This window comes from Sebastes fasciatus, chromosome 1 (assembly GCF_043250625.1).
Source record: "Sebastes fasciatus isolate fSebFas1 chromosome 1, fSebFas1.pri, whole genome shotgun sequence".
Classification (NCBI taxonomy): Eukaryota; Metazoa; Chordata; class Actinopteri; order Perciformes; family Sebastidae; genus Sebastes; species Sebastes fasciatus.
This window is the reverse complement of record NC_133795.1, coordinates 1,450,496-1,474,437: the sequence shown is the minus strand read 5'-3', so window position 1 is coordinate 1,474,437 and position 23,942 is coordinate 1,450,496. Positions and strand designations below refer to the sequence as shown.

Sequence of the window (23,942 nt, the reverse complement as noted above, 5' to 3'; positions counted from 1 at the left end):
AAAAGAAAAATTAAAAAGACATAGTATAGTATGTAAAAAAAGTTTTAAAAAAAAGTCATGGTATAGCATTTAAAAAAAAAAAATCATAGTATAGTATGTAAAAAAAGTTTTAAAAAAAAGTCATGGTATAGCATTTAAAAAAAAAAATCATAGTATTGTATGTCAATTTTTTTTTTTTTTTAAATCATAATATTGTTTGTCTTAAAAAAAAAAGTCATAGTATGTAAAAAAAGTAAAAAAAAAAAAAAGTCATGGTATAGTATGTCAAAAACAAAAGTCATAGTATAGTATGTTGAAAAAATAAAATAAAAAGTCATAGTATAATTTGTTGAAAAAATAAGAAAAGTCACAGTATAGTATGTCGAAAAAAAAGTCAGTATAGTATGTCGAAAAAATAAAAAAAAACATCATAGTATAGTCTGTCGAAAAAATAAAAAAGTCATAGTATAGTATGTAAAAAAAGTTTTAAAAAAAAGTCATGGTATAGTATGTCGAATTTTTTTTTTAAAAGTCATAGTATTGTATGTCAATTTTTTTTTTTTTTAAAGTCATAATATTTTTTGTCGAAAAAAAAAAAGTCATAGTATAGTATGTAAAAAAAGTTAAAAAAAAGAAAAAGTCATGGTATAGCATTTCAAAAAAAGAAATCATAGTATAGTATGTCGAAAAAAGTCATAGTATAGTATGTCGGAAAAAAATAAAAAAAAAGTCATAGTATAATTTGTTGAAAAAATAAGAAAAGTCATAGTATAGTATATCGAGAAAAAAAGTCATATAGTATGTCGAAAAAAAAGTCATATAGTATGACATAAAAAAGTCATAGTATGTCGAAAAAATAAAAAGTCATAGTATAGTATGTCAAACAAAAGTCATAGTATAGCATTTTTAAAAAAAAAAGTAATGGTATAGTATGTCGGAAAAAAAGTCATAGTAAAGTCTGTCGAAAATTTAAAAAAAAGTCATAGTATAGTATGTTGGAAAAAAAAAAAGTCATAGTATAATTTGTTGAAAAAATAAAAGTCATAGTATATCGAGAAAAAAGTCATATAGTATGTCATAAAAAAGTCATAGTATGTCGAATAATAAAAAGTCATAGTATAGTATGTCAAACAAAAGTCATAGTAGTCTGTCGAAATTTTTTTTAAAAAGTCATAGTATAGTCTGTCGAAAAAAAAGTCAGAATATAGTATGTCATAAAAAAAGTCATAGTATGTCAAAAAATAAGTCATAGTATAGTCTGTCGAAAAAATAAAAAAACATCATAGTATAGTCTGTCGAAAAAATAAAAAAGTCATAGTATAGTCTGTCGAAAAAAAGTCATAGTATAGTATGTCAAAAAAAAAATTAAAAAGTCATAGTATTGTATGTCAATTTTTCTTTTTTTTTTAATGTCATAATATTGTATGTCGAAAAAAAAAAAGTCATAGTATAGTATGTAAAAAAAGTTAAAAAAAAAAAAAAGTCATGGTATAGCATTTCAAAAAAAAAAATCATAGTATAGTATGTCAAAAAAAGTCATAGTATAGTATGTCGAAAAAATAAAAAATTCATTGTATAATAGCGTGTCAAAAAAATCATAGTATACTCTTACGAAAAAATTAAAAACATTATAGTATAGTCTGCCAAAAAAATAAGAAAAGTTATAGTATGTCGAAAAAATTAAAAACATTCACAGTATAGTATGTTGAAAATAGTAATAATAATGACAATACATTTTATTCAACGAGCCCTTTTCATAGTACTCAAAGACATTTTATTCAAGTTAAAAAGATCATAGAAAACAACACACTAATAACATTAATCAGTCATTAAAAGCAGTTCTAAAAATGTGAGTTTTGATTTGTGATTTAAATGTGGACAGACAGGGAGGGGACAGTTATGGAGAATGCTCAGTCGTCCCCGGTCCGGTGCTTGTTCCTGAGTGGTGGAGACAGGAGGTTGACATCAGATGAGCGGAGGCTGCGGAAAGGTAAGTTATTAAAAAGCCATAGTATAGTATGTTGAAATATAAAAAAAGTAATAGTATAGTCTGTCTAAAAAAAAAAAAGTCATAGTATGTCGAATTTTTTTTAAAAGTAATAGTTTATTACATCGAAAAATAAAAAAATTCATAGTATAGTCCGTCGAAATTTTTTTTTTAAAAAGTCATAATATAGTATGTCGAAAAAAATAAAAATTCATAGTACAGTATGTCAAAAAAGTCATAGTATAGTATGTTGAACCAAAAAAGTCGTAGTAGTGTGTTGAAGAAAGTCATAGTTTAGTAATTCATGGCCCAGTATCACCCCAAGTACCTGGAGCCAAGAGAAGATGTGGATGAAGTGATGAAGTAACTCTGCACTCTTCTGTGGAGAAAAGAAGGACGGCATAAGAATTTGCATCACATACTGTTCGTCTGTGCCGACTACAACTGCTACTACAACTACAACTGCTACTACAACTACAACTGCTACTACAACTACAGGCTTTTCTCAAAGTTTTCAAGACATTTAAGATATTTAAGATATTTGGATGTTGGATGAATTTATCTATATCATTGCTATACAAGTTATTATTCTTCCTTACATTTAACAAACATTTATTTGGACGTTGCCATCGATGAAATGTATATATAATATAGTTACTTTTACTTTTTATTATTATATGAAGTTTGATTGTTCACCCTGCCTACATGCAAAATGTGTTAATAGGTTTATAATACCACTGCCCCATCTCGAGCATGATAGACCTGATTATAATTACATGTACTGTATACTGTGACATTCCTGCTGTGTTTCCGTTACAGGTGCTGAATGGAGGTTCATCAGCTGCCTGGCTCTCTCTGGGAGAAGATCCCTTCTTCCCACCGCCATGAGGAATCTTTTGGTTTTCAGCCGTTGTATTGTTTGACTTGTGTTTTCTTTATGAATAAATCACTTTTCTTAGTCTGCTCATCTGGTCATCTCCCACTTTGTTGCAGCTTTTGAGCCGACTATGACTTTTTTTTAATGACTTTTTTGACATACTATGGCTTTTTATGACACTGTAGTATATCTTTTTTCTATATATTATAATATAACTTTTTTTGACATACTATGGCTTTTAATGACATATTGTACAATGACTTTTTATCTACATACTATACTACGGAGTTTTACAGCATATAATAACCTTTTTTATGACTTTTTTGACTATGCTATGACTTTTTATTACATACATACTTTTTTGACAGACTATACTATAAGTTTGGGACATACTATATTATTTATGATTTTTTATGACTATTTTTTACATACTAGAACTTTGACGTACTATCATATGACTATTTATGACTTTTATACACACTATACTATTCAGCATATAATAATGTTTTTTTATGGCTTTTTATTACATACTATATTCAAACTTTTTTGACAGACTATACTATAACTTTGGAACATACCATACTATTTCTGACTTTTTGACACACTATACTATGACTTTATGACATACTATCGTATGACTAAACAGTTTAACACACTGACTTTTTTCGAGATACCATACATTTTTTTGTGACTTTGTTTGACCTATTATACTATGACTTTTCTACGACTTTTTTCAACATACAATGACTTTTTGATATACTATACCATGACTGTTTTGACGGACTATATGACTTTTTATTACATACTATACTATGACATTTTTTTGTTGTACTATAATTTTTGAATGACTTTTTTGTTGTACTATTCTATGACTTTGTATGGCATTTTTTATGACTACTACAACTACTAATACTACTAACGTTCCTACAACAGCTAGTACAACTACTTCTACTACTATGACAACAAGAACTACAACTGCAACATGAAGTATTGAGAGCATCCTTACCAGATGCCTGAACCACCTCAGCTGGCTCCTTTCAACGCAAAGAAGCAGCGGCTCTACTCCGAGTCCCTCACGGATGACTGAGCTTCTCACCCTATCTCTAAGGGAGACGCCAGCCACCCTCCTGAGGAAACCCATTTCGGCCGCTTGTACCCGCGATCTCGGTCTTTGGTTCATGACCCAGCCCTCATGACCAGAGGTGAGAGTAGGAACGGAGACTGACCGGCAGATCGAGAGCTTTGCCTTCCGGCTCAGCTCTCTTTTCGTCACAACGGTGCGGTAAGCGAATGCAATACTGCCCCCCCGCTGCTCCAATTCTCCGGCCAATCTCACGTTCCATCGTCCCCTCACTCGCGAACAAGACCCCGAGTTACTTGAACTCCTTCACTTGGGGTAAGGACTCATTCCCTACCCGGAGTAGGCAATCCATCGGTTTCCTGCTGAGAACCATGGCCTCAGAATTAGAGGTACTGATCCTCATCCCGGCCTCTTCACGCTCGGCTGCGAATCGATCCAGTGAGTGCTGGAGGTCGCAGACCGATGATGCCAACAGGACCACATAGTCCAGGTGTCTCCGTTGTTGACCACGTGCGCATTGAAGTCTTCCAGCAGAACTATGGAGTCCCCTGGACTGTAGTTCTGACTAGTCATAATTCCAGTTCAAGATATCTTTAATTCCCCCTCAGTTGTAGATATCTACATTGTCCTTTTAAGATATCTAAAATTAAATTATGACTAGTCAGAATGATGTTACAGATATTTGGAATAAATATTCTGACTAGTCAAAATGCATTTGTGGATATATCTCTAGGATAACTATTTTTTTTTACCTTTTTCAGACTTTTTTCAGACATTTTTCAGACTAATGAATGTCTTCTGTGATTAGTTATCCATTATCCGTGAAAAGGGGTTGTTGTTATTGTTGTCGTTGTTGTTAGCCATTAGCTGAAGCCTACTGAGGGCATGATGTATCCCATGATGCAATGGGTCTAATCCCTCCACAAATCAGAGGCTGAACGTATAAATAAATATAAGTTTTTTTCCTAAAACACCGTGTTTTTATCCTTTTAGGTTGGTTGTACTTTGTGTCAGTGATCATTAGTCAGTAGTTACCTTTGTATTCCAGCTGATTAGAAACATTTAATATCAGCATCTTCACTTTAAAACAGTGATACTAAAAGTGTTAACGAAGCTTTGTTTGCTTTTTAAATTATCTATGTGAAAAAGAGTTGAATTACTTTTGCTGAGCATGGTGTGTGTGTGTGTGTGTGTGTGTGTGTGTGTGCGTGCGCGTGTATGCGTGTGTCTAAGGTGTGGACAGGTAATGTGTGAGTGATGACACATGATACACACAGCTGCCTCGTTGGCGGTTTGACACTTCAGCTTTGAGGTGATATCCCGTTCTCAGATATGTCGTCTGGAGCTCTTCAAAGAAACACGAAACACCTTCACAGCTCTTCAGTTCAATTCAAACTAGAGAGAGACAGAGAGAGAGAGAGAGAGATGCACCACAGCTATAACAATAATACAATAAATAGGACTAATTACAATAATAATAGTAGCGGTGGATATAATAGTATGATAATAGCAGAAATAAGAATAGAAATATGACTACTAATAAAAATAATCAGCCCATTCACACAAAGAAAACATATGAATGACATGATAATGTGATAATTACGCGGTTTTAAACAAACATTTTAAATGTGTCCCAGTTTATTTCCTGTTGCAGTGGATGCGAGTGGCATCAGCTGACAGGAAGTAAACATGGACCCAAACTGTTGCCTAGCAACGCAATTCTGTTGAAATGCACTAAAACGGAGCGTTTCAGACAGAGGGTGAATACAGGTATATTATTACAGACAGGATGAGGAAAATAAAGTTTTTTTTTAACATTACAGCATGTAAACATATTCTAGTAGAAACATGAAATACAACCTGAAAATGAGCTGATACGGGACCTTTAAGATTAAGTAAAACAATAGATAATCAGATCAATACATCAGCATAACACACGCAGTTTATATTCATCAGTCACCGATACAACTCCTAACACTTTATACCAAACTGTGGGTTTAGTATATCAAGGCATGTGACTGTGTGAACCTGCAGATGGCGCCCCAGTTCCTGAGCCCTCTGAGAACCAACCCAAGTATGTCTGCACAAACTAGGAACAGAGAGCCGAGGTAAAGCTATTTTCAATCTAATAAAAGAGTTTGATTTTTATTTTGTCATTAAATGCACCCTGAAATTCTTTTTAAAAATCACCTTTCACCACTCTGACAATCACAACCTCCGTGCACACAACATGTCACCACACTGTGCATGGTAGCCTAATGAAAAACACAGAAACAATCACCAACATGTGGCGATGTGAACTTGTGTCCCGTAGCATGTAAGTGGAACCGTGTTTGCTTGTTTTCAAATAGAAGCATCCTGTGTCTTGTGGTGGATTAAGCCAAAGTCAACAGAGAGCTGAGCTTTAAACAAACTGTGCTTTAGGGACAGTCAACTGGTTGTAATCTGAGGCCAACAATCACAGAGGATGGCTCATCTATACCAATAAACACTACAATACAGCATGATGTAAAAATAGAATATATATATATATATATATTCATTATGGCTGACAATCGATTATCTGCCTGTTCAAAATGTACCTTAAAGGGAGATTTGTCAAGTATTTAATCCTCTTATCAACATGGGAGTGGACAAATATGCTGCTTTATGTAAATGTATGTATATATTTATTACTGTAAATCAATGATCAACACAAAAAATTGACAGATATTGTCCAGAAACCCTCACAGGTACTGCATTTATCATAAATCAATATGCTCAGATCATAACATGTGGGCATGTCTGTAAAGGGGAGACTCGTGGGTACCCATAGAACCCATTTTCATTCACACATCTGGAGGTCAGAGGTCAAGGGACCTCTTTGAAAATAGCCATGACAGTTTTTCCTCGCCAAAATTTAGTGTAACTTCGTAGCGTTATTTAGCCTCTTTCATGACGAGCTAGTCTGACACGGCTGGTACCGATGGATTCATTCTGGGGTTTTTTGTTTATCTTCACTCTAGCTTTGAGCCTGCTACTACAACCGCCGAAAGATCGATTGCTTTAATGTGTTAAAGAATTTAGTAATTAGTTGCGTTAAAATGATTTGGAGATATATATGTATATACATATATATATACATATATATATATATATATATATATATATGTATATATATATATATACATATATATACATATATATTGTTGGCAGCTCTCACTGCGCAGTTCATAGTTGGAGTTTCGCCCGCGTCCTCTAACGCCACTCAAACTAAACTCCCGTTTCCAGAATAACTGAAATGCTCGCTCGCGCTTCAGCTCATAAACTTTAGCCTTTTACCCGCCGCCATTTTCTTGCGAGTTCCCTGATCGGTACTGTGCATGTGCAGCTCTCAACAGAGATGAGAAGGAAGCGAGATGGCCTTTAACTACTTCCACCATCAGCTCCGGAAAAAACAATGTGTTTAATTCTTTCTTTTTTTTTACTACTTGCACAATCGGACAAGTGAGTTGCTAGATCTACGACCCTGACGTGGCGTTTTACCCCGGGCAAGCGCTCCATCCTTATTGTTGAGCCCTGCATTTACCAGATCTGCACGTCTTCTGCCATTGTCTTCCTTGATGTTTTGTTTTACATGATGGAAACTTATGACTTCTTACACAACAGGAAAATATATTTTACTGTTGTTAGCTTTAGACTTTTCATTCAGATTCACGGCAAAAAGAACTCACTGGCGATATCTTTGCTTAGAATCCCCCTCAGAGCTGTGGAGGGTTTGCAGCCTGGAGCTGGGAGGAGATTGTGCTGAATGACTAACCCTGTCTGTGAGCGGGTCTCCATGGCTGGCTAGCTGCCATTTGGGAACACTGGAAGTGTGAAAGGGATAGCAAATTCCCTCAATTGGCTTCCAAAGCTGAGCTTAGTGAGGCCTCTTTTCTTCCTCGGTGTGACTAGCCGCCGAGGCAGGATCCCCGAGAAGCCTGTCACTTTGACCTAATCCGTTTTCTGCCCAGCTGTGTGGGGGGGGGGGAAGTCACCTCTTAGTTTCATCACATTTGAATGCAAACAAGGCCGGAAGGGCGCTCACACCGGAGAGCCCGAGAGCTCCTCCTGAAAGGGAGCCCCTGTAGTCAGGGAGAAAAATGTGACAGGCAGCTCTATCATTGCTCAGCGGCCAGACAATTTGAAAAATATTGCCTCTTTCAAGGCGCACTCTTCTCTTTTGGGGGGCCTAACCCAACACACCAGGCTGTTTAGCATCTCCACAGCCATGAGATTGCTCCTGATAGCCACATTATGGGGCCTCATTGTCAGTGTTTAACACTGCGTTGGAACTAAGAGGATTAACTTTAACAATCCAACAGTCAACAGACGCATACATTCATTCATATAGAACGCTTTAGCCATAAATCTCTGAGAAAAAACTCTTTTTAATGATATAGAAGATTTAAAAAACTGTCTAAAATAGCGTGATTTGCTGCACATTTTGTCTTTTTCTACATTTTAACTCGATGCACGCGGTTGTTCCACTGACATCGATGCATTACACCTCACAACAGCTTCGTCTGACTTAATTATAAAGGAAAGCAGGAGTTTGTTATTCGGACAATGACCATGTGCCCATCGATCTGCCAAAGACATAATTGTACCGACGCAACGATGAGGTCATCAGTTAACTGGGAGTTACTTTGAGGTCCAGATGTTGGGGCTCAGTAGTAAATTGTGATGCAATGGACAAATATAACTATGTATATATAAACCATGTGTGTTCCACTGCAGAGATGAACTGCTCCTCCTCCAGAGGCTCCAAACATCTAAAGAGTCGGTTAAGTGTTTTACTGTATTGTGTATATATTTCTACACATAGAAATATACATCCAAGCTTCAGCCTCAGACGGTGGACTCACTGCGGTTTCAGACGGCTACCCGCCGTATGAAAGCAGTTTATGGATGCATAATGAATAAAAAGTTCACCCAAATCAAGACAGAATATCAACAGATGCTGATCGTTCCAAACCACACATAGTGTGTCGGTGCTGTCCTGCAGCTACTGCGCGGCGTGACAGACCGCGCTGGGTGAAATGATGAATAGCTTTAATAAGTCTGTAGCTCACGGTTACACCACAGGCAGATGAGACTAAACAAACCTGTGTGTTTCTAAGTGTTTTCAGGGGGCATGTAGAAAACACACATGTACAGACTAGCTTTACGGCTCTCCGTCTCACTCTGTCTTCACGGATCTCAAGTCTCTGCACAGTTTTCACACAAGCTGCTGAAGTTAAAAGACGACACATCAGAGCGGCTCATACGGGTACTTCGCAAAACGCCCCTTTAAGGGGATAGAAAACCGATGATCCTATAGATGTCACTGTAATTTGACATGTATTTGGATTGTAATAGTGATGAGTTCATATGCATTTATCTTTTGTTGAAGAGGACCTGTTATGCTCATTTTCAAGTGCATACTTGTATTTTGGGTTTCTACTAGACAACATTAACCCCCCGCGAGGTCGGTCGCACCACCGGCCCGTCTCGCCAGCACCGTCGGGGAGGTGGAGCGTGAGGACCCGAAAGATGGTGACAAGATGTTAACGTCGCACTGCTGTAAAGTGGTATCGGTGCCGTTGTATCGAGCCGTTTTGCGAGTACGAGGACATGATCACAGTATCGGACACGATACCCGATACTGGTATCGGGTATCGGTGCATCCCTACAATCAGCTGTTCGTTCATGTGTTCACAACTTTGTTTCATTTTTACTTTACAAACGTTGTAGTTTTAAGCCCAACCATGTCGTTTTTTTTCTCCTAAACCTAATTAAGTGGTTTTGTTGCCTAATCCTAAAGTGACGCCAAGGGTAACTACAGTGGTTTAAGTGACGCCAAGGGGTGTGACGCCAGCCAGGGGGGCGTGACGCCAGCCAGGGGGGCGTGACGCCAGCCAGGGGGGCGTGACGCCAGCCAGGGGGGCGTGACGCCAGCCAGGGGGCGTGACGCCAGCCAGGGGGGCGTGACGCCAGCCAGAGGGGGGTGACGCCAGCCAGGGGGGCGTGACGCCAGCCAGGGGGGCGTGACGCCAGCCAGGAGGCTTGACGCCAGCCAGGGGGACATGACGCCAGCCAGGGGGACATGACGCCAGCCAGGGGGGCGTGACGCCAGCCAGGGGGCGTGACAAAGTGGCAGTATGTGACGAGTTGAGATGAGAACGTGTTGGAGGGACATGGGATTGTTTTCCCCCTAAAGAGGGGGTGTTGTGATGACAGCCTACTCTGTATAACGTGTTGCCGGTCTGATGGACTGTCGAAATTCAACTGACTTTTTTTATTTGTGGCAAAGTAGAGCAGCCGGTGTAACTTTTCCAGAAGAAATCCTTCGACACACGAGTTAGCAACAGCAGAAACTTTTGTTATTTGCATAAACAGCCACCAAGAACAGCAATAACACGGCACGAAAAGTCAAACTATATCAACGGTAAACCCAACAGAATAAATGTGAGCCCACACAGTTTGATTGACAGGTGATTTCAGGGAAGCACTTTGCATCAAACATATGAGACATTAAGTACATTTACACCAAATCTGGTCAAACCAGATAGAATGTCATTTCCACCGGACTTCATAAAGGATGGTAAATTGACTCCAAAGAGACGGGGGGTTTTAAAACAGGACAAGCTCACGGACAGATTCTGACAGATTTGTCTGTATAATATTTCCTGTTGGACACATGAAGGATGTCGACAAGGAACCAGCCTTTGTTGTACCTGCAGCTGTAACCAGAGAGTCATCGGACCTCAGGAACTGCAATTTACGGCGGTCGTGATCGCACAAGTATCGTCTGACAGCTTCTCTGCCACGTTTTATCTCCCAGCAGTACTGTAGCTGTGTCAGTGGCTACTGGTAATAATAGTATAGCTTTCCCCTCTGGGAGGAAACGTGAATGTAATCTCGCCACACCATCTCTCTGCTTTTAAGCCTCGCGCACACTGCTGACATATCACACAAATGCTTCTTTTATTACCTGGCAGTGATTGTTTGCTGAATGGCCTCCAGGAACCCGCTGAGCATTCCAGAGGAGCACTACGTTATTCCAGAGGGAGAAACGGCCATTGTGTCTCCGCCGGCTCGGCCTATCATGTGGCCCAGAAATTAAGGACGAGTTTGTAAATAGCTGGATTTCATCAGATTTTCTCTGTTAAAGCTGCAGTGTGGGACTTTTACATATAAATGAACGTACGTTACATTCAAGCCAAACGAGTTCACACAATGCAGATTACGCCTATCGTCGTCCAGGAACGCTCTCTGTATTTCGCAGTATACCGGAGGTGTGGTGTCAGTGTCTGTGGTGACTTTCCTGCGCTGGCGCACGTATACACATTTTGAAGTATTGCATTAGAAAAGCTGTATGGAAACGGCAACATTCGATAAAACTTCCTCAATTGCACAAAAAAGGTTTTATGCTCGCTCGAGGTGTTTTTTCTCTTGGTCAAAAAAAGTTGATGCGCTAAACGGGATATGGAAACGCCTTTGCCGAATAAATTCTAACGTAACAAACGTTTAACACACGACTGATCAACTGTTTCTGAGGTTGGTGTCTTTTCGGATATTCCCATAATGTGCGAATGCTCATTTGAATGGTTGTAGTAGGATGAAGTTGTAGTTTTGTTGCCTAAACCTAAAGAAGTTGTAGTTTTGTTGCCTAAACCTAAAGAAGTTGTAGTTTTGTTGCTTAAACCTAAAGAAGTTGTAGTTTTGTTGTCTAAACCTAAAGAAGTTGTAGTTTTGTTGCTTAAACCTAAAGAAGTTGTAGTTTTGTTGCCTAAACCTAAAGAAGTTGTAGTTTTGTTGCCTAAACCTAAAGAAACCTTTTCGTTTGTGTTCAAAATGTAACGTTTCATTCAGTTTTGTGTTGCTTTTAGGTTTTGATTTAATTTTAATGCCGTAGTAGGGCCCTAATGACTCAGATCTATGGTGCTTATAGTGACTGATAACACCTATTTAATGGCCTGATAACAGTCTAATCGGGTGCAGCATAGTGGTTTACATAATTGTTGGCTTGTTTACGACCTGTCAGATGTGTTCCCAAATCTCAGCAATAATTTGGTGAGTACGATGTTATCATAACTGATAGAAATGATAACTAAAACCATGAAAATAAGACTCAAGTTGCATCAACATGAATCATCATAGGTGCAGCTGATCAGGGAGCTAGTTGAGATGAAACTACATTTACTTAATTGATAATCGATTATATTGATTAGTGACTGCAACCAGAGCTCTGTAGTATGTTACTGTACATTTCTTCATGCTCATCCTCAGTGTCCTTCCTTCATATTAGCTCCATGTCAATCAGCCCGGCTGCCGGCATCAGTTATTTAATTATCATCCTCCGTCTGACATCACCGGTCTGGCCAGCTGTGTTTTTCTGGGCGGAGGATGACACCGACGGACACCTCTGACCTCATGCTGAACTACTCCTCTCAGCCAATCGGGCGCCGGCAGGCAGGGATCCGCTCCTGCAGTTAGCTATCGCTGGAACGAACTCAAGGGGCCAAACAGAGACGGAACATCTTTCCAGATCAGTTGGAAAAAGAGGAGCATCGAGAGGATGCTCCATGGAAAATGTGCGCTAGTGGAGCGTTTGGTGACGCAGGCCCGTCGGTGCTTGTGGTGATACAAAAGACACACAGAAAAAAGCCTCACCTGTTCAACACTGTCTGAACCTGTCCGATGTTTCCCAAAGTGCAATGAAGAAAAGGTTGCATCGGTGGCAGGCGGCCTGAATCTGGGCAAAAGCTCCTCCTGCTTATGGTCAGTCGGAAAGCCTCAGCATAAATATCAACTTTCCCTTCTCGAGGAGGCCTCAAGCTGTCCAAACAATGACAGAGGGGGGACAGCAACAAGCAACATGAGGCAGCCATGGGAAAGCAGAATGCACCTCTCAGGGAGCACAAGGAAGAAATAGCCTTTATTTTTCTTATTCTGAGAAGATCCCACACGTGTTTGTTTTAACTTTTTATATTCGCCAGGTGCAGCGCTTTACGACGTCGTCTTATTTACATGTACACACTATCATAACCCACATGAAAAGACCCGGTTAGACAGGAACAACTTGTGCATTTGAAGGTTTAAGAAATATAATATAGTTATATATCAAATATATAATTAATGCATTAGATGGTCTTCAGTCAACACTGCAGGTGAGTCACCTGACTTTTACGACAGTTAATCTGCGAACACCACAAAACACCCGTCAATCAACGACCTGCTGACTATTCATCTCTACAGGCAACAGGACAAGATCAGGAGTTATGTGCTTCATGGTAAGCTAAGCTAAGCTAATGGGCTTTTGGCCGTAGCCTTATATTTATAGTACAGGCAGGAAAACGGTATTTATCTCGTCATCTACCTCTGCTAGAAAGTGAATACGGTGCAGCCCTGTGAAAAATGTTATCATTGTACGTTCCTGCAAAACCACGGATAGGTTGAATGTTTTCTTTCTTTCTTTTTTTTTTAGATGAGGACGTTTTTGTATTCGGGCAGAGCAAGTTACGTAGTATACGGAGCAGCCGTTATTGAAAATTACATGGTATAATAACGAGTATAAAGAGCGGGAAAGTCCACAAACACAGGACTTGCATCCAGGAGACCGCTGTTCGTTTCCCGTGTGAAACCAAGTAAACGCTGAGTTTACGCTTGTTACGGAAAGTCTGCTAAAGGCGGTTGTTACTTATTTACGGTAGTAACGTAGTTGCAGTTGTTACGTTACGTTGTTACGTTACAATGTAACCTCATGTTGTTTTGTTACGTTGTTACATTACGTTGTTACGTTACGCTGTCATGTTGTGCTGTTACGTTACGTTACGCTATTATGTTACACTGTTATGTTACGCTGTTACCATGATCTTTTTTCGAACCTTAACCAAGTAGTTTTGTTGCCTAAACCTAAACCATCGTTTCACAACGTTAATCACGTGATATTGTGCGTTTCTGCAAGCGTGATTTTTTTGTCAATTTTGTCAATTGTTGGTTCAGAAACATTAACATTTAACGTATCCTGTAGTTTGCAGAAACGTTACGATGCCAACGTTATTTCTGGCGACTGGGTTGTACGGTAAGCATATTTCCTAAAATGTCATACTTTACTACTTTAAGATAAAACAAAGATATTGGTAACGATTCATAAAAAGTGGAATGTCAATCGCAGGTCCGTAGCAGCACTCATCCACCAACCGACCGCCACACCCTTACTCTGAAGGACACTACTGTACTTTCCAGCACTGCCACTAAACATGAAGGTAAACTGAATTGTGTAATATGGACGTAATTCCTAAGAATAATTTTCCTAAAGTAAATAGTGAGAGTATCTCAGCTTCCTGCTCTCCTTAAATAATTGGTAATTGCTCTTTAAACATTAACCATCGGTTGACCCGTCCCACCAGTGGCAGGTTTCAAGGACAGAGGCCCATACAACAAACTACAAGGGAATCTCTCTTTCAACATGAAAAAAAAAAAGGTTGCAGAGTATAATTGCATTATAGATCTTCAGAAGGTTTTGATCTCTGTCTCCTTTCTACCTCTGCCAGACTTTGTCTGAACATCAGAGGCTGCAGCGAGATGAAAGGTCACCGAACCCACAGGTACAGTAATGTTGTTGTCGCTATTGTTTTCTCTGCGGTATCATTACCCTGACAGCTGACATGCAATCTGGCTTTTAATATGTCACACAGACCTACAAAGGGGTCTGCATAACAGGCATCTAGTAATCAGGGCCGCCTCGGCTTCCAGAGAATGATATCTGGCACAGAAGTGAGCAGGGAGTCTTTTTTTTTTTCCCTTGAATCCGTGTCTTGTCACTTGTTAAAACTCGTTTTGGAGTGGAGAGCTCACCGATCCAATCCTAATGTTGCCAGCGTGAATGACTAAGCCTAGCAGTCATCATTATTATACTAATCTCCTAGTTTCCACTGTTTATAAGGCTGTAGTGACCCTACTGTGAACCTCAAACCTGAAAAATCAAAAGACTTTTTTTGTGCAGGTTCTGAATGTGAAAAGAAAGTTTTGCTTCTGCATTCATCTTCTGGGCAGAAAAAAAGAGGAATTTCTACCTTCCACTGTGATTAAGAGCTCTATCACTGAGGCCGTCGAAGCGTGCAGTGTTGGTGCAAACTCCAGACCCGTGCACGTTTACGTCTTATCTCAGTAATTCCTCATGAAGCTCATAAAGATATGTGTGCTTGATGAATGCAGGCAGGATAGTTTCCTAACTGAAGCAATGCATTCGTGAAAACAGACAGGTGATTGGACGTAAAGATAACAATGTGGCGAGGTCCCTGCACAGGTAGAGTATAAGCACGCCCAGACCTCAGAGGAAAACAGAGCTCAGGTTTCCTGTCTGAGACGTCAGAGAGGTGACTGAGGCCTCGCAGGTTTTAAGAGTTTGATCTGAGTCTGGTCTGGTGTCTGTCTGGGAAATGGAGCTTGTGAGTCTGGTATGAAACACCACAAAGCCTCAACAATCACCTGGATTGATCAACATCAAGAGTCAGAGTCAGAGTAAGAGTGGGTACCAATATGTAATATATTTACTGTATTAAATCATGAAATGACCATATGTCATCAGAGATTAAGGAAACATGCTGAATTGAAATACTGGCTTCTTCGACAACAATGCTACAGCCAGAATGTTCTCCTTTGAAATTTCCATTCCGGTCCGGAGCGTCTGTTTTGGCCGGTGTGATCCCGTCCATTGTCCATTTCAACACCCCATTGTCACATATGAAACAAACTGGCACTAGGGATGCTAATTTAGAAAAATGTTCTTAACCGATAACCGACCCTCGTTAACCGATTATTAACCGTTAACTGACAAGATTTATGCCTCGCATGTAGCGGTGTACCAGCTGCAGGAGCACAACAGATATTGGTTGAGGGGAGTCTCCGGTTCACCGTCCGGGAGCGTTAACGCAGCAGCTACGATGCTGCGTTCACTGTCTCCAGTTCACCGTTCGGGAGCGTTAACTTAGCAGCTACGATGCTGCGTTCACTGTCTCCAGTTCACCGTCCGGGAGCGTTAACTTAGCAGCTACGATGCTGCGTGTAGTGTCGCGGACATGCAGCCACTTTCCCAGTAAAAGTCTCCACCGCAACTTTAGTTTAGTTTAGCAGGTTGTCAGCTGTGTGTCTGCCCGGCGGAACTTTAGTGAGTGTCCAACAAACAGTGTGTGTGTTTGTGCTACGTTAGCAGCTCTAGCATTGCCGGAGGCTTCGTGCTCGCCGCCGCCACACGTAGTCTGCGTAACTTTAGCGAGTGTCCAACAGACTGTGTGTGTGTGTTGGCGGTGAGTGTGCGGTTGTTGGTGGCGTTCTAGCTGTGATCGTAGGTGTAGCAGTGTTCAGTTTATTTGTCGGTGAATAAATGCTACTAAACTACAACTCCTCCGCTCCGCTCAAGCGAGCCAGAGAGACCGGAGCCGACTTCCTGTATCCTGCAACTCCGGCTCCGCCTCTTAAGGTGGGCTGTTAAAGTGGACCAGCTTTTCTCCTTAAAGAGACGAGCCGCTCCTCTGAGCCGCTCAGCTTTTGAATTAATTATTAACATTTCTTTTAACCGTTTTAACCGATAGCGTTAATCGGTTAAAATGCTCAATGTCGGTTAACGGTTAAACGGTTAATTATGGACATCCCTAAGTACGTAAACAGCCTTCTGCAGCCATGGAAGAAGGCTAACGAACTGGATCAACAGAGATAACGTTAACATTAGCTTCTACCCGACCTGAAAACCCTCGGTGCATCTCTCTGTGGTCCTTGTGCAGCTGGATTATCAAGGCAGCGAGTATTTCAGACATAATATTAGTTAAATATTCTGGCCAGATCTTACACATTGCACCTTTAATACTCTGGGATTGTGCAACAGAAGTTGCTATAAATGCTTCTCATTCATCATTCGAAGCATTTGAAGAGAATTGTTTTGTAGATATTGATATAGTCTGTCATCAGGCTGTTCATTACTCAGACTTATTTTAGCATGACTGTCACAACTGTTTTCAGGTTTCCTCCAGCTGCCCCTCTCTCTGCTGCGGGATGATCCACCACATTCCTCGGCCTTAATCAACTGTGAATGGTGCGAGGTGATGAAACCATCAAGAATGAGCAAATTCTACACAGGAATTTATGCGTCACCTTAAAGCGTATACCTGCTCCGTCTGTAACGAGTGATCTGTGCGGTAAACTAGGACAGGATGCAGGGTTTTGTATTAGCTGTTGATTCGACCTCTCTCTCCGCCCACGCTCTGCTTCAGGCTCCAGACATCACAGCTTCTCATCATTTAATGGCTCAATATGCTTCAAGAACTTCTTACATCCTTTTATTTGGGGAAAAATTATAGCTTGCTGGGCGTAAAGCAGGAAGTCGTTTGTGTAGCTGATGCTTGCTTATTTGGTTTTCATGTTCGGCATGGCCACGGGGACATACCTCCCATGTGCTGTCAGTACAGCGGTTCATACGGTGCACACCATGTGTCATTATGACATTCTTCACACATTTTTACAGTGAAAATAGCAGAGGGCGTAGTGTCTGATGTAAACCTTTGTAGGGACAACTCATAATTTAGTTCCTGCGCGCCGTGAGCTCTAATAACAGCGTGACTATACGCTCCACACATTGGCATGAAGTGCAAGCTAACACAAGCACGAGAATCATTTCTAATCCTTTTCATACGTGGAGTGTAATTTCAGATACATGCCACACATGTGGTAGAAAGGCCTGCAGGAGGAGAAAATAGGGTAATTAAGTGCATCTTGATGTTATTTCCTTTGGCTTCTCTGGGATTAAGCTGCCTGTCAATCAGTGCAGGAAACAAAGGGGAGCCTGGGACCTCCTGCACGGCTTCATGTCTCAGTGCGTAACCACAGCGTAACCTACATGACGCCTCAGTGCAGATGGCGGGAGATCTCTACCTGCTCCACGCACTGTTAGGACGGAGATGGAAAAAGCAGGTAGTTGGCATGACTGCAACATTAGAAACCCATATAATCCTTTAAATATAGAGCTCTGTGTAGCTTTTACTAAATGTCTTTTGTCACGAATATCAGGAGAACATTCCATCCACATCGTGACACCTTCACTGGAACAGGCTGTTCTCATACTCACAGCTGTACCTACTGAAAATAATCTAATTCGTATATATCCCACGACATCAATTTGTATGTAATCCACGTAATCGTGAACCAGGAGGTATAAAGAGTGACAAACGCCACGTAGGGAGGAGGTCGGGGTGGATGGGTAACACCGGACCTTCACCCAGGAGACCGGCGTTTGTGTCCCGTGTGAAACCAGAAGTCAACGTTGATTTATTTGTCACGTAACTTCTGTACTTACGTTAGGAATGTTAATAATTAACCGTTTAGCCGTTAACCGACATCAAGCATTTTAACCGATTAACGCTATCGGTTAAAAGAAATGTTAATAATTAATTCAAAAGCTGAGCGGCTCAGAGGAGCGGCTCGTCTTAAGAGGCGGAGCTCCACCTTAAGAGGCGGAGCCGGAGTTGCAGGATACAGGAAGTCAGCTCCGGTCTCTCCGGCTCGCTTGAGCGGAGCGGAGGAGTTGTAGTTTCGTAGCATTTATTCACCGACAAATAAACTGTACACACACTGCTACACCTACGGTCACAGCTAGAACGCCACTCACGTCACATTAACATTTCGAAATCATCTAAATATTCAGCCCTGACGTTGAAAATCTTTTAATACACGGCTTTGTTGAATACTCGATTCTGATTGGTCCGTTATTTCTTTAGAGCAGACCACTGCTATGGATAACAGACCGCTGTTATGGACGCAATCCTGATCTCCGTACACGGCGAAAGGACTCCTTTGTTTTAGTGGAAGCAATAAAACATTTTTTTAAATCCATTGAAACATTTTCAAATCAATATTTTGGGGCATGACGCAGTCGGGGCGCACTGAGGACAGCCCGCCGCGGTGATGCTTTGTCCACGGCCCCAGGAAGCACCTTCGCCCCGAGCCTTTCCAAGCCGACCTAGAGCCGGTGGCGGCGCACCGCCTCGTATGCGGGACTCCCCAGCCTGCCGTGTGTCGCTCACACCCTCCAGCTGGCTGTTAACGAGGGTCTTTTGGCACAGAGAAGTACTCGTGTTGGTACTCGGTATCGGAGAGTACCCAAATGTAAGTACTTGTACTCGGTCTGAATAAAAGTGGTATCAGTGACTCCCTAATTACAGCCTACAGTTCTCCCTCAATACTGAAGTTACCCCCTTTAATACAACACTGACCTGGCTGCTGTGATCACTCCTGTTCATACTAGATATAAAGTAATTGTGACATTGCTCAAAACATTGCTGTAAAAGATGAACAAAATCCAGATGATGATGCAAAATGCATTCCTAAATTGAGCCAAAGCTAATATGAGTCTCAGGTAACAACATCAGAGTTCTGGTCTATTTGGTACTTCTTTATGTTTCTCCAGAAAGTGTTTCATGGATCAACCTTTCTTCTCACAGTGTGTTCACACTGAAACAGGAAGGAGTGATTTACCCAAATCACAATAAAGCGATGAAACTACTTTCTGCAACCTGGAAACTGACTCTGAGAAGAGTTTTCTAAATGTAAAACGTTGTGAGCACCAGAAACAAAACCTCACTCACCTCCATTGTTTTGGAGTTTATGCAGAAGTTTCAGAGATGATATCTCAGAAGCTGATCTAATAAAAACAAAACTATCTGCGTGGCTTAAAGCCACAAGAGGTAGGCGAGAACATGTTTTTCTTTTAAATGAAATGATCGAGAGTGAGGCCATAACTTCGTAAATCTCCTGAAAGAATTTATGCAAAGTTCCTCTACAAACAATTTGATTGCATCTGCTTCAACAGTCCGTTTCAGCACTGAAACATTTTACAACGAGACAGCAGAAGTTTAGCTCCGGGCTGTAGATTTATCATTATCTGGCGTGCCCCAACCTCGGCCCCGTTTTAACCAACAAATAACACATCATTCATTATTCAATCGCTTCGGAGCCAAATTATGATTTACTGTAGATTCAGCGTTTAAAGTATGAAATGTTTGATTTATGCATCCTTCAATTAAAATCCTCACAACAGCCTTTGGTTTTCTGTAGTCTGTCTCTACCTTGTTTTCTGGCTCATTCCTCGGCTAAGACGTCATTGTTGGCAGAGATTTGGACTGTTTGGACCCTGATTGGCCCTCGCTCTCAAGGTACTGCTATAATGATAGTTATTAAGCAGCCGCTGTCTTAAATAATCAACGTTCTGACAGAGGATCTCTCCTCGCGAGCCGAGCGTGACGGCTTCCTGCTGACACTGCAGACAGCGGAGCACCAACCCGTCGTAAAACAAGACATCACACTAAGTTCTACATTAAAAGAATTAAGTTCTGCGCAAATAAAAAATCTACTCCGGATTACAATTTACACAACCAGGAACAGACACAGAGATGAGGCAGGCTGGTGGAGTACCACGTCAGTGCAGGTGTTCACAGGTGCAACGCTGGCACCAGCAGACCCAGACCCACTTTAACAACCGGAGGAGCATTAAAAACACCTGGAACCTCAGCAGTGACGCACTGGTGTTTATGGGAAAAACACAAGTTCATTAGTGCTTGAATGATCCCCTTTTTGGCGTGTGGTTTCTGACAGTCGTGTTTATATCTGCAGTTTCAACTCGGGATGCAGAACCAAACCGTGACGAAACAAACCGAACCGTTGCACCACTATTAAATACACGCCTGCTAATTATTTGATGAGGTGCCAAAGACATAGAAGAGGTAATACTTGACCATTAAGTATCCTGCCTTATTTCATGTATAAGTGTTATGGCTTCATATAATATTGAAGTTAGGGCTGTCAAAGTTAACCCGATAATAACGCTTGGGTTGTAGCGTTAAGCTAGATTGAAGGTACTGGTATCATATGAAACTAGAAAACCTAAAGAATCCATCGGTACCAACCATGTGACACTAGCTGGTCATGAAGGAGGTTAAATAACGCTCCAAACTTTCCATAAATTTTGGCGAGGAAAAACTGTCATGTCCATTTTCAAAGGGGTCCCTTGACCTCTGACCTGTTATGATTGGAGCAGATTGTTTTATGCTAAATGCAGCACCTGTGAGGGTTTCTGGACTATATCTGTCATTGTTTTGTGTTGTTCATTGATTTACAATAATAAATATGTACATACATTTGCATATGCAACTATGGACTATTAAACTATTAAATATTTTAATTGATTGATACTCATAACTACTGGTAAGTAAATCATATCAATACGGTTGCTGAACAGTGAGGTTACTTCTGCTTTCATAAACATTCATTTAACACAAGTTCATTCTAGTAAATGAGTTTCTCTATATGATAGCATCAAACAACTATTATCTATGTAAAGATATAGAGGAGTAATGTCTACCTGAGCAGAGAATGAAGTCTCTCTCCCTCTGTGTGTGTGTTTGTAGTCAGAGCTTCTCCATGCTTTGTTGACATCGCCGTCCGGCCACGTTTGCCATTTAGTGCAGCCGTGCAGAGGCAACATAAATGCTCCCAATCGTCGCATTCAGCACCTTTAAACAATAAAAGAAATATCACAAGTTAATGATAATATTTCTCGCTATGACAGCTGAATAATTCACATTAAACATGATGCCAGTTATAATTCATGAGTGTGACAAACCGACTGCATAGTTTGGATTCTGAAATTCCACGCAGACAATTTGATTGTGATGACAGTTTTGTTTGGCCAGACCAAAGCATGAATGGATTCCCCTCAGTGGAGTACACACAGGGTCTGAAATTAGCAATTGTTGGCAGTTCCCGTTGAGAACCGGTTTCCGGTTGTCCGATTCCTTGGCAACAAAAGTGCTCAACAGCGTGGCGCTACTAAACCTGAGGGGACGCACCCTGTTTCTCCCTGATAAAACAACACTGTGAACAACAAACCTGTGTTTGAAACAGCAGGAGGAGAGCTAGTAACGTTATCTGTTAGCAGCCGTTAGCAGCTCAGTCCTGATTGGAAAATAACGGAGCTACTAACGTTAACGGAGGTGCCATTGAGTTATTGTTATGAGGCGTTCAAGCTTTGCTCAGGAAAAATGACCATTGGGTGAAGGTAAATTCTAACGTTATCATGATGTGTTCAAATGTAATCTCGTAAAAAAAATTTTTTTGGCGATGAACTAATAATAATAAATCCAGTTGTTAGAAGGAGACGTTTTCAAATCAATATCAAATAGATATTAGAGAGAGAATTATGACCTGTTTAACTTCATAACTTACCAAGATTTTTTTTAATCAAAGCAAAAATATTGAAATAATCATAATCATTTGAATTGTGTGTTTTTATGCAAATAACCACCATAAATGACAATAACAAAGTACAGTACTGTACTCCCCCAGAAGCTACGGTGTAGTTCGAACACTGTAATTTACCGTGTATATAATGTTTTTTATGTAAAATATACTGAACATTGAATGACATCAGATCTAAAATGTTATTCCTTCATTTAGCGCAGAGATTTTTATATCATGTAATAATGGACAAAAACGTGTTAAAAGGGACAAAACATACATTAAACTTATGTATTAGTGATAAAATACAAGAATAACGTGTGTGAAGGAAAATACAGTTCATATCACCTGTCACACATAATATACTATAAATAATATGTGGTGTCACATCATGTGAGGTTTCATGCACTGAGTCCAACATGAGGCCTCGTGGTTGCATGCCAGCATCCTAACACCTACTGCAACATGGTCACAAAGGTTTAAATGTAATAATGACTAAAGAAAAGTTGATTTATATTTTACGTTTTTATGTAAAAACGGTCACACTATAAGTCACTGAGAAATGATACTGAAGAGGGAGAGCCAGAAACGTTTGATTTATTGAAAAAGGACACTCACCTGTAGAGCTTCATGGTCCACCACATGGTCCACCTGAGATGTCTTCTGTACTTCCTGGTTGAAAAGGACCCCTCCTCCTCCTCCCCAAAGGGGCGCCAAACAGTTGCCCGTTTAAATATCACAATATGGTGTCACATCATGTCATATCCATTTTTGGGACAAATTGACAAACTCAAAATATCATGCCTGGACTTTGAAAAGAGCAGACTCACAATTATTATTTTCATTTATTTATTTATTATTATTATTTATTTACTTTTGGTTATAATTGAGATTTATTTATCGTTACTATTATTATTTTTATTTATTTATTTTTCATTTATTTATTATGAATATACTTTTAGTTATTATTTATAAGAGTTTAGCATTTATTTATTTATTTATTATTACTATTATTTTTTCATTTATTTTTTTTGTTTGAAGGAGCATAAGGTTTTGAAATCATTACTTTTTTTAAAGGTCACAAGGTTGGCAGGTATGATAACAGCTTCAGTTCCCCGTCGGAAAGGGCCGTCGGACGGCGAGGTAAAGTGACAAAAATATTCTAAATATAGCGCAATAGATCATCAGCATATTCAGGTATCAGCTCTCCAACTGTGATTGTGTCTGTTTCATGTTGACAGAAGTCGTTGGATCATCAGACTGGTAGAATAGAAAAGAGAAGCCACACTCAGATAAGCAACGGAGCCGCGGTGTTACTCTCAGCGACGGAGCCACGGTGTTACTCTCAGTGACGACGGAGCCACGGTGTTACTCTCAGTGAGAGAGCCGTGGTGTTACTCTCAGCGACGGAGCCGTGGTGATACTCTCAGCGACGGAGCCGCGGTGTTACTCTCAGCGACGGAGGAGCCGTGGTGTTACTCTCAGCGAGAGAGCCGAGGTGTTACTCTCAGCGAGAGAGCCGCGGTGTTACTCTCAGCGACGGAGCCGTGGTGTTACTCTCAGTGACGGAGGAGCCATGGTGTTACTCTCAGCGAGAGAGCCGCGGTGTTACTCTCAGTGACGGAGGAGCCGTGGTGTTACTCTCAGCGAGAGAGCCGAGGTGTTACTCTCAGCGAGAGAGCCGCGGTGTTACTCTCAGCGAGAGAGCCGCGGTGTTACTCTCAGCG

At 40.5% G+C, this 23,942-nt stretch overlaps 3 long non-coding RNA genes across 4 annotated transcripts in view; 1 reads left to right on the top strand and 2 right to left on the bottom strand.

Annotated features, from left to right (window-relative positions):
• The window catches only part of LOC141766929 (uncharacterized), a 41,145-nt gene extending 38,216 nt beyond the window's left edge, over positions 1–2,929 (top strand). For both annotated transcript variants that reach the window (XR_012593718.1, XR_012593722.1), the window contains exons 5-6: positions 1,862–1,969; positions 2,786–2,929. This is a non-coding gene — a long non-coding RNA (uncharacterized LOC141766929). The remainder of the gene's footprint in view (positions 1–1,861; positions 1,970–2,785) is intronic.
• On the bottom strand, positions 1,708–2,776 carry LOC141767062 (uncharacterized). The gene is made up of 2 exons (XR_012593773.1): positions 2,295–2,776; positions 1,708–1,917 (listed from the first exon to the last, which is right to left on the bottom strand). It is a non-coding gene; the product is annotated as an uncharacterized LOC141767062 (long non-coding RNA).
• A 903-nt stretch (positions 2,930–3,832) lies between the features above and the next one.
• LOC141766997 (uncharacterized) lies at positions 3,833–22,940 on the bottom strand. The gene is made up of 3 exons (XR_012593737.1): positions 22,834–22,940; positions 21,341–21,491; positions 3,833–5,302 (listed from the first exon to the last, which is right to left on the bottom strand). It is a non-coding gene; the product is annotated as an uncharacterized LOC141766997 (long non-coding RNA).
• Positions 22,941–23,942: the final 1,002 nt, after the last annotated feature.